This window comes from Vespa mandarinia, chromosome 12, assembly GCF_050613455.1.
Source record: "Vespa mandarinia isolate Hongniang chromosome 12, ASM5061345v1, whole genome shotgun sequence".
In the NCBI taxonomy this organism is placed as follows: domain Eukaryota; kingdom Metazoa; phylum Arthropoda; class Insecta; order Hymenoptera; family Vespidae; genus Vespa; species Vespa mandarinia.
Genome location: NC_140821.1, coordinates 3,252,501 through 3,265,000, shown reverse-complemented (window position 1 = coordinate 3,265,000; position 12,500 = coordinate 3,252,501). Strand labels below are relative to the sequence as shown.

General features: G+C 27.6%; 1 long non-coding RNA gene across 3 annotated transcripts in view; it reads right to left on the bottom strand.

Annotated features, from left to right (window-relative positions):
- Positions 1-12,500, bottom strand: part of LOC146872646 (uncharacterized) — a 177,666-nt gene that overhangs the window by 66,896 nt on the left and 98,270 nt on the right. The gene's annotated exons all lie outside the window — the stretch shown is intronic.

Below are 12,500 nucleotides of genomic sequence, written 5' to 3'. Positions count from 1 at the left end.
CAATTTATTTCATCAAGTTCGAAACTTTTGTGAGTATTATTCAAACTTGGCAAAATGTGACTTAGGTTTTTTTTCTTTCTTTCTTTCTTTCTTTTTCTCTCTTTCACGTTAGAAAATTTTTCATTTGGAAGACTAAAAGACAAAGAAAGATGAGAGAAAAAAAGAGAGAGAAGATAGTCGAAAAGTTCCAAGTGACTATCGAGACTTTTATACTGATTTCCTTGAAAAGTTTTCAATGAAATACATGAAACTCTCGTTTGATTGAGCTTATCATTTTCTTTCTTTCTTTCTTTCTTTCTTTCTTTCTTTCTTTCCTTCTTTCGCATTTAATTGTAAATCAATTGCGAAAATAATTCTCAACTGACCTAATTGAGAATTAGAATTAATCAAAAAAAAAAAAAAAATTACTTAATAAATATTATAAATCAAATGCATTTTAATTAGCGTTAAATCATCTATATAAATCGATCGCAAAATTTAAAAGAAAAAAAATGAATTAATAACGAGATTGGCCAATGATCAGAGATTTGTTTGATAAATAATATTATTTTCTACGATCTCTATCTCTATCTCTCTCTCTCTCTCTCTCTCTCTTACGATCAAACGAACGGGAAAAAGAGAGAGAGAGAGAGAGAGAGAGAAAAGAAAGGAAAAAGAACAAGAAAAAGAAAAGAAGAAAATTAAAATGTTAAAAAGGATAAAGGCAATGATGTTTACGAGAAAATGTTTTATTAAACAAAGTGACGACATCGATTGGAATAATGAAAATCTCGATAAATAGACACGGATGGTTTGTAATCTTTAAGAGGACACTTAAAAGCGAGAGGAAAACAAAGAAAAAAAAAAGGAAAAGGAAAAGAAAAAGAAAAAGAAAAGAAGAAAAACAAAAGGAAAAAAGAAAAAAAGAAAAGAAACTCTACACGAAGTGCAGCCCAAAACTGTCTTTTTACGAGTCTTGAATCCAGGCCAACGAGATTTTAGGTGAGCAGTTAAACCGATCGTTCTATGATCGCGTTTAAACTTACATAGAGCAAGACACACAAACCCAAACACAATCACAAACACACATACATACAGGTATCCCCTCTTTTATTTTTTTTCTTTTCTTATTTCACGTACAAAGATAATCGTCTTACGAATTGTTCGAAGAAAATTAGCAATAAAAATTTATGTCAACATTAACCAAGTATTTGTGAACATTCGTTTATTTTTATTTTTCTTTTTTTTTTCTTTTTCTTTTTTTTTCTTTTTTTTTTTTTTTTTTTTCTTTTTTCTTCTTTCTTTTATTTAATCCGTCTTTCATCTTCAATCGAATAAAATTCAGGGAAGTTTCTCTGGTGATATTCTTTTTTATTTTTCTTCTGTCTTGTTTTTCTTTCTTCTTTTTCTTTTTTTTTCTTTTTCTTTCTTTTTTTCTTACGAGCTTTCGATAAAGAAGTTTTCCATGAGAGGAAAGAGAAGAAGAAGGGAAGAAAAGAAAAAAAGAAAAAAAGAAAAAAAAAAAAAAAGAAAAAAGTGGAAACATAATTCGTCTTTCCAAAATGGCCTTCCTACCATCTTCTCGGTTATATGAATTTTAATATTCCCGCAATATTGCTATCAGAGAGTGATAAGCGAATTTTTTATCGCAACTTCTTTCCTCGTCGACTTTAACAAAAACGAGACCGAACTTCTCTTTCGCATGGGAATAACAACATCTTTCTACGATGACATTTTTCAAAATTTTCTGCGCTTTTTCCGACGTAGAAAAAAGAGAAGAAAAAGAAAAAAAAAAGAAAGAAAAAAAGAAAGTAAAAGAACAAAAAAAAGAAAAAAGAATATAAAATCATCAGTAAGCGGATAAAAGACTAAAAGTTAATGTAACGATTTTGAAGAGTAAAACAAAACGAAAGAAAAAGTTGTTCGATATGTTATTAAAAAAAAAAAAAAAAAAAAAAAAAAGAAAAAAAATTGTCATTGATTCTCGTAAAAATCGACGAAATAATTTGACGATTAATATAGATAATTTATTTCTAAATCGTTCGGCATATACATATATATATATATATATACATATCTCATATTTTTTTATTTTTTTCGAACGTCCGGAAATACAGTTAAAAAAGAAAAAGAAAAGAGACAGAAAGAGAGAGAGAGAGGGAGAGAGAGAGGGAGAGAGAGGGAGAGAGGGAGGGAAGAAAGGAAGCTAAAGTTTGAAACAGATCAGAATAGAAGAAACTCGCCTTCTCGATAGAAAGAGAAACGAGAACGAGAGCCAACAACGGCGCCAAGGATATTTATACCCATGGCGACCTTTGACGGCCAACGTCGACGTCGTCGTCGAGAACGACGATGCTCAATGAAAATCTCTCTCGTGCCGTCACTCAGAAGAAAGTGAGAGAGAGAAAGAGAGAGAAAGAGAGAGAGAGAGAGAGAGAGAGAGAGAGAGAGAGAGAGAGAGAGAGAGAGAGAGAGAGATGGAGAACGAGTTATTGGGTGATATGTGACTCCTTAAATTTGTACGATCAATATCTTTTTTCATATTTCTCTTTTTTCTTTCGATTTTTTTTTTGAACCATAACTCTGTTTATTATAAAAAATTTCATCGATAAATTCGATAAAAATATTTTCAGACACGAATATATATATATATATATATATACACGTATTGGTATAATACGTATTGGTATAATCAATTAATAATATTTTAATTTTATAAATTCTTATTAGATTTATAAATTTAAAAGATATGATATGATATATAATATATTAAATTATTTTTTCTTCAATAACATTTCAAATTATTCGTGAATGTATTTGCACGTAGATTGCGTCTAATTTATATATATATATTTATATATATATATATATATCAATTTATAATATAATAATTTATACTAACATATAATAATAATAATACATAATAATAATATAATATATATATATATATATCAAATGTTTGGTATTTAACTTAACTTAAATTAAATCAAATCAAATCAAATCAAATCAAATCATATCAAATCAAATCAAATCAAATCAAATCAAATCAAATCAAATCAAATCAAATTGAACACATATATAAAAAAGAAAAAAAGAAAAAAAAACAAGAAAAAAAGGAAGAAAGAAAAAAAAGCGAAGAACTTCAAAAATATGTTCGTCGAATTAAAAAAAAAAAAAAAAAAGAGGAAAAAGAAAAAGAAAAAAGCTTTCGTAAAAAAAAAAAAAAAAAAAAAAAAAAAAAAATTCCTACGAATTTTGTATTGTTGGTCGCAATTCGAGGAGGCGAGAAAGGAGGAGAAAAAGATACCTTACTCGTTTTTTTTTGTGTCTTCTTACGGGGAGAGAGGGAGAGAGGGTAAATGACGCGTCGTTAAGGGCTAACGAGGGAAAGATGGCGATTCCGTAGTAAGTCGGAAGAGAGTAAGGGAAACGAGAGATTGCGTGCTTCGTTGGCAAAAGTCTTGGTGCTTAATTGAAACTGCCGACTAAGCGAAAGCTTTTGCTTTCGGCAAGCGTGACTTAGATCACGCACGATTTCCGCTATTTTATTCCCCCCCTCCCACTCTCTCCTCCTCCTCCTCCTTCTCTCTCCTTCTACTACCTCCCCATCACAATTTTTACAATCCTTAATCCCCTCTTTCATCGTTTAAGTATCACTCAAAGAAGTATATCTTAAGAAATCAAAAAGATCTTCTCTGTATTTAAAGTGTGATCAAATTTTTTTTTTCTTTAACTTTTAAATTATAAAGATAAAAAAAAAGAAAAGAATGACGTCAGATAATTTCATGGAAAAAAAAAACAGAGAGAGAGAGAGATATATATATATAAAAAAAAAATTTAATCACTGATTACTTTATTCTCTTTCTGTCTTTTTTTTTTTTTTTTTTTCTTTTTTTTTTTTTCCACGCACATATATCTATACAATAGAGATGAAAATATTATAAAATAAAGAGAGGCCCTTTAAGGATAACTTCGTTTTTAGTTTGACGATTCAATTTTGCCAAGTTGAATGTGAGAGGTAGGGGACGGCTACTAACAAAAGTTTGACCATAACGTTGAAGATAATACCTATAAGTTGAAGCTCCAAAAGTTTATCGACGCTTTATGAAACTGTTGTCTATAGATCGTCAGTAGAAGCTTATGAAAGTCGAGCTTTTTTCTCAAGCACTTAGACAGCTTCCTTTGTGTGTCTTTCTCTTTTTCCCTCTCTCTCTCTCTCTCTCTCTCTCTCTCTTTCTTTCTCTCTCTATCTCTATGTGTGTGTGTGTGTGTATTTGATCAAGAGCACGTTCATGAAAGAGCGACCTTTATAACCCTTCTTCGATCACTATCGGTACCATTTATTCCACTCGATACGCATTCCTCGATTAACATAATATCAGGTTAATGAACTATTCGAGGATTATCATTTGTTTATTAATTATTATAATATTTAATTGATATTAATAATGCAAAGGACTTAGAAGATTAATAAAAATAATAAAACAATGCGTAACATATTATTGATCGTATTCTCATTCTCTCTTTCCCACCACCCACCCCTTTTTCTTTTTTTTCTTTTTTTTTTTTTTTTTTTTTTTTTTTTTTTTTTTTTTCTTTATTATACGAGCAACTCGTTACAAGTCAAAAAAAAAAAAAAAAAAAAAAAACCAAAAGAAAAAGAAAAAGAAACGAAGAAATGAAAACGTTTATATAAAATTAAAAAAAGAAAAGGAAAGAAGTGAAATTGTTTTTGTATAAAATTAAAAAAGAAAAAGAAAGAAATGAAATTGTTTTCTGTATAAAATTAAAATAGAAAAGGAAACAAAAATCTATAACGCATATATTAATCCATTGAAATAATATAACAAAATTTGTTCTCTATATTAATATAATTTTATTTTAATCAAATAAACAGACATACACAATATTTTTTTAATTATTTATTGATTATAATTTAATGTTTCACGAGTTATTCATAATAGATACGATTATCTCAGAAATTATTTTTAATAATAATAATAATAATAATAATAATAATAACAATAATAATACTTTTTAAAAAAGATTAACTGTGAAATTTTTTTCCTTTGCGTTTTTCTCATCCTCTTTTTAGCCGCGTTTGATTCGCCTCATAAATTCCGGACATTTTCCGCTTCGAAAACGCGCATATACGTTTGTGCTTGTTCACACACACACATGTACACACACACACACGCACACACACACACACACACACGATTTCAAGCGTTCCACAAATGGAATTATCTTTCGACGACAACATTCTGGACGACTTGGTACTCCCTGTCTCGAGCAATCTACTGGAAACTATCGCTATCGATCTATTTATCGATAAAAAGATGTATCGGTTTTTCTTTTCCTATTTCTTTTTTATCTTTTTTTTTTTCTTTTTTATTTTTTTCTTTCCTTTTTTATTTTTAAACATTTCTCCTTTCTTTCCCTTTGGACTCGTGCCACAGGTGGACACTAAATTTTTTTTTTCCTCACTTTGCTAACTTTTAAATATATCTTATTTTTCATTAATTGATTTCCGATTTACGAATGAAATGAAATGAAAAGAAAAGAAAAGAAAAGAAAAGAAAGAAAACAAAGAGAGAGAGAGAGAACAACAAAAAAAAAAGAAATTAAAAATTGTTAATCAATATATAACAAGATAAACAATTATTATGCAACGATATTGTGTTATTAATACGAAAAAAAAAAAAAAAAAAACAAAAAAAAACAAAAAAAAAGAAAAGAGAACATTGTAACGACTATAATGATTTTAACGAAATAATAATGATTTTAAAATAATTGTTAAATAAACAAAGAAATTATTTATTTCGAGTACGAACGTAAACAAACAAAAAAATTTCGTTATTAATTTTCGCGATAGAACAAAAACAAATTTTATAAAACAATTACATCGTGTTTATCAATTTATTAACAACGTATAATAAATAAACGTTAATAAATAATAACGATCGAACGAACGACAAAGAAAGAACTAAATAAATAATTAAATCAATATATATATATATATATATATATATATATATATATATATATATATAAATAATAAAAGAGAAAGAACAAAATTTAAATAAATTTACTCGTTATAAATTATCTGTAAAAATTCGTAAAAATTCGTGAAAAGTTCAATGACCTTCCTTTTTCTTTTTTTTTTTTTTTTTTTTTTTTCCTTTACTAACCAAAGGACGTACATACGTACATATGTATTTTCCTTATATGGTAAGAAAGGAACTTAACCTAAAAAAAAAAAAAAAAAAAAAAACTATAATAATTCCAAGAAATTCGCGCTGACACACTGACACATATAATTTCTTGGAAATTACTATGGATTCGAAGAAGCAAAAGGTGGGAAGGGAGGTGAGGGGAGGGGAGAAAGGAAGAAAAAGGAAAAAATAAAAGTAGTTTCGTTCGTCAATCGAACTTGCCGTATATGGAGCGCGAGCCATATATGGAGATATGCTCACCTACATTTATTCCTGGAAATGGATGAGCCTAAAGACGAAAAGGAAGAAGAAAAAGAAGAAGAAGAAAAAGAAGAAAAAAGAACACGTAAAGCATTTTATTAAAGTATCATCTTTAATAGAGCAGCGTTCTATATTTTTTTTTTTTCTTTTTTTTTTTTTTATTCCTATTAAAGTATCATCTTTAAAAGGGTTCTAATTATTTCGCGATATTCAAATGAAATATTATACCGCACATATGTATATCAAATTATTCTCAAATAATGTTCAATGACGTTTGTTATTCTCGTGCAATTTCTTTTTTTTTTTTTTTTTTTTTTTTTTCCCCTATTTATTATTATCCTTTCTCCCCTTCTATCTTTTGTTTCGTTTTCTTTTTTTTTGTTCTCCTCTTTTCAATTAATTAATTCATTCATTAATTCATTCATTCATTCATTCATTCATTCATTCATTCATTCATTCATTCATTCACATCGACTCGTTTTTACTTCTCGAATTTTTTAAAAGAATATTTTTTTGCAAATGAATATTCATATAAATAATACGTTGGTATTATTATTCGATCAAATTGAATGATGTCGGAATAATAAAATAAAAAAAGAAACGTATATATATATATATATATATATATATACGTTTCATACATTTAAAAAATAAATTAATAGAAATCTTTTCTTTCTATTTCATGCTCGAATTATGATATTTCAAAAAAGAAAGAAAAAAAGGGGGGAAAAAAAAAGAAAAAAGAAGAAACGAAAAAAGGGAAGAAAAAAGAAATTATTTAATTAGACGTTTAATCGATAAAAGATTCCTTTTTATACAGACGACAAATAAAGTATACGACAAACGCAAATAATTATTAAATGTAAACGAAAAGAAAATTAAAATAAGAACAAAAGAAAAAAAATAAAAAGAAAAGGAAAAAGAATTGTAATTTTAACACAGAATTTCTTTATTATTGTTGTAAATAAAATAATATTTGTGCGCTCGACGAAATTGAACAAGTGAATCTTCCATAGAATCTCTTTCTCTCTCTCTCTCACACACACATACACACATACGCACAGACACATACACATTGTTTGATTTGTTCGTTGATTCTTTCTTTCGAATGACATACTCGATCTCATATTTTTCTCGAAAAAGAAAGAGAAAGAGAGAGAAAGAGAGAGAGAGAGAGAGAGAGAGAGAGAGAGAGAGAGAGAGAGAGAGAGAGAGAGAGAGTGTATGTGTGTGTGTGTGTGTGTGTATTGACAATGGGGAAAAAGATAGCATCTTATTGTTAGTTGAAAAGAGTAAAGTAGAGAATATAGTAGTAGATCATTCGAAGGAAGAAAGAAAGGAAGAAAGAGAGAAATGAAAGAAGATGATGAGGAAGAAGTGAAAGAAAAAGAAGAAGAAAGGTACAACGAATTCGAAAGTAAGGTCGAGAGTAACTGGTGACCTTAATTTTCGATAGGAGAAGCTCGTAAAAGATTTCGAAAAAAAAAAGAAGGGAAGAAAGAAAGAAAGAAAGAAAGAAAGAAAGAAAGAAAGAAAAGGAAAAAGAATAAAAAAAAAAAAAGGGAAGAAAGAAAAGGGAATTATCTATCGGGGAGCTTTCCCTTCTCTTTTCCAATTTCAAAGAGGTTTTCTCAATGCTACTATTGCTTATCTACTATCTACTCGAAATAGAAATATTTTACAAAGAAAATACGTTTCCATTTATACATACATACATACATACATACATACATACATATATATATATATATATATATATATATATATATATATCCTTTCTTATTTCTTTTTCCTTATATTTTATTGCAATAGTATATTCCTTTTTTCTTTTCTTTTTTTATTCGTATTCTTCCGGACATTAGTTGTAGGAAAATTGTTATTCAAAAAAGAAAAAAGAAAAAAAAAATACAATTAGTCTTCTTTTAGAACTGACAATGCAGAGAGAAAAAGAAAATGGTTAATTTTACGAACACTCTGTATATTATTATTATTATTATTATTATTATTATTATTATTATTATCACCATCATTACTATTATCATTATTATCATCATCATTATAATCAATGTATTGTCTAGTTTGTCTATAAAATATTTTTTTGAGTCCTCTTAAATATAATAATCTTGAATGACAAGGTTAGTGTTTTTTAAAAATGAAAAAATATTTTAATAGACGAGATCTGATTAGTTCTCAGATTACAGAATACGAGTATATATATATATATATGTGTGTGTGTGTGTGTGTAAGTATATATATATATATTTATAACATATTTAATTTTGTACGAGAATATCGTAAAATGGTGAGAACGGAGGTGGCTCGTGTTAGTCGTCTCGCTACATATCGATTTTCTGTTTTAGGAGCCCTCGGTTACCCTCTCTCACCCTCTCTCCAAGGGAGGAAGGTAAAACTCGAAGGGATAGGACGTTATGCCTTCGTTATTATGAATCTTTACTTACGGTCTATCGTTATTTCTTCTCTCGATTTTCTAACGACATATTAGTAATATTAAAATTTATACTATCTCGATAATATTACAGAGATATGATATGCAACATTAATTTTTTTTTTCTTTCTTCCTTTCTCTCTCTTTTTTTTTTTTTTTTTTTTAAATCTTTCAAACCATAACTTTTCATACGTTCTTCCACGATCGATTTAATTTCGGGATTATTCAAAATTATATACATGTATATATATATATATATATATATATATATATATATATATATACATACGTATTTTTTTTTTTTTTTTTTTTTTTTTAATTCAAACGATATATCGTCGCGTTGTAGAATTTACGAAAATTAACGTGAAACGTTAATTAAAAAGAAATTTTTACAAACAAATTTTCAATAAATATCAAATTGGAAATCTTTTGCAATAGACAAGATCGAATAATAAATTTTCCAAATGTACGACTCTTCATCTCTCTCTCTCTCTCTCTCTCTCTCTCTCTCTCTCTCTCTCTCTCTCTCTCTCTTCTTTTTCCTTCTTTTTTTTTTTTTGTTCTTTTCTTTCTTTCTCTACAAAATTTGTCGACTTAATAAATCTTTTTCAACGATAAATTCGATCTTGCAAGTTTTTTTTTTTTTTTCTTTGTACTTTGGTTATTCGCGTGTAAAAGGAAAAGGAAAGAAAAAAGAAAAAAGAAACGCCAGAAAGGAGAGAGTGAAAAAAAGAAAAAAAGAAAAAAAGAAAAAAAAAAAGAAGAAAAAAAAGAAAAAGAAAAAATAAATTCTAGTAAAACGAACATAATTCTTGTTCGTAAAGGATTTGAGAGACTGACAGAAGTGAATATCATCGTGAATATTTTGCTCATATTTCGAGTCCTATCGGCAGGCGTTAAGCTCGAATATCCTCGGGAGCAAATACGACGCGGAAATCAAATATCTGGTGCTATCGAGTATGCTAACGTGCCACATAAGTCGATCCTAGTCGTTTAAAAACTTCATCCTCGATGCTTTTTCCCTTCATCCTCAAATTTATCGATTCTCTCGCTTCAACAGCTTACGCTTAAATCTATTCCACGCTTGGAGATATCAACCTTTACTATCTTGAATTTTTTAATTTCACATTTTTTTTTTTTTCTTTTTTTTTTTTTACCATACACTCATAATCCATATGATTTTAATAATATCTACAAAATATTATGAGTTTGTAAATTTCCAAAACATATTCTCATCGAAATTATTATACGAGATTATTATTATGTATAGAGAGAAAAAAAACGAAAAAAAAAAGAAAGAAAGAAAAAAAAATGATTAATAATATCTACAGTATTATGAAGTTATAAATTTCGAAACAAATTTTCATCGAAATTATTATGATATTATATATATATATATATATATATATATATATATATATATATATATATATATATATATATATATATATATATATATAAAAGAAATATTTTAATAACTAAAAAAATATCAACGATCATTAAACATGGCGATATTAAGAATTAAAAAAATAAAAGAAAAAAAGAAAATTGATTGAAGTAAATAAATAATAATTAACCGGTTAAAAATAAAACTTAACTTGTTTGAGTTAATATCGGTATGTCGATAATAACTTAAACACAGATTTATAACAATTTATCTGTTCACAAATGAATTCCATAAAAAGCATTTGGTTTTTCATTAAGTTAAATGGAAAACAGAATTTCATCAATTACGTGATCGACGTTTAACTAATCAATTCGTTCGCTATTTATTGACATAGATAAGAGATTTAATGTAGCACTTTCTCTCTCTCTCTCTTTCTCTCTCTCTTTTTCTCTGACGTCCCCAGACTTTCGTTTTCTCAACCCTCACATAAAAAAATCATTCAAAGACGTCAGACCAAATGCGAACTCCGATGATGACCAATTGATGTTATTTACCATATCGTAAAATAACACAGTCCTACGAACATTTTCAAGTCAATAAGTATTTAATGTTTTTTGACGATTTATGACTTAAAGGGCAACATCGTTCGTGTAACATAATGGAAAATTGAGGGGATCATTTATTTGAAAATGTCATTTGAAATTGGTCCACCATATGATTGCAGTATGTCATCGTACACGTACATATCAGAACCACCATCATCGATAGCCATTTTGCCGATATTATTTGTCATGGCTAATGGTATCCAATGGTATATTACGTACATATGTATGTATGCATCTATGTATGTATATATGTATGTATGTATGTATGTATGTATGTATGTATATATGTATTTAATGTACGTACTTTAAAAGTTAAGTAAAAAAAGAAAAAGAAAAAGAAAGAAAGAAAGAAAATACGTATATTACGATATCACAGATATCATAATAATTCTTTATATAATTAATAGTAATATATAATTAAAAATATATACAAAATTATTAAATATTTAAATTATTAAATTAAATATATAAATATATAATATTAAATTAAATATTTAAATTTTATTTAAATTAATTATTAAATACAAAATTTATTTAAACAATACATATAATTTTGTATAAATATGACGTACGTATCTCTCTCGATGTATAATTATATAAATAGAAACAAAAAAAAAAAAAAAAAAACAAACAAAAAAAAAACAAAAATAAAAAAAAACAACAAATAAATGATTAAATAAACCAAAAAAAAAAAAAAAAAGAAAGAAAGAAAGAAAGAAAGAAAGAACGAGATATTATTAGAAAAATATATCGACAACAGGATAGTACTCGATAAAAAATCTTGAATGATAAATATATATCATAGTATTCGTTAATAATTGAACGAAAAATATCTATATTAATTTTAGAAAATAATTCAAATCATTTATAACATATTTCGAAATAATCTGTACTATATTCATAGAGAGTTAATTTATTCAATTTTGTTCAAAGTTGTTAACGTGATAATAAATATCATCGTGTCTGTCTGTGTAACTCCCTTACGTTTCCTTTTTCTCATCATTCTCTCTCTCTCTCTCTCTCTCTCTCCCTCTCTCCCTCCCTCTCTCTCTCTTTAAGATTCTGTTTCATCTCGCTATTTATAATCATGGCTCAGGCAGTGCACAGTCAAAAGCCATGATATTAATTACAAGTGTCACGATTTATCGTTAACAACGGGCATGGCCACGGCCCTCCGGTCTACTCGGAACGGATGATGTTCATCGTTTGTCATGACGTGCTTCGACTTCTTCGACTTTCTAGAGACTCTCGAAGTAGAAATGGAAAAGATAAAGAAGTGACTTTGAAAAAAAAAAAAATGTATACGTGTGTATACAGGAAAGAGAGACAGAGATAGAGATAGAGAGTGATAGAGAGAGAGAGAGAGAGAAAGAATGGGGTGAGGAACGTAACTACAGTACACATTATAGTGAAGTTATCGAAGGGGAAACAATAACTGAGAGAGAGAGAGAGAGAGAGAGCTGTGGTTGTGAACAAAAGGATAAAAAAGGGGTGTAACGAATAGAAACGACAATATCGCAAAGTGCTCTCGATAATTTCCCGACGTTGAAGGAGGAAAAGAAGGAGAAAAAGTTACGGGGGTATCCTTTTTTTTTTTTTAAGTATGT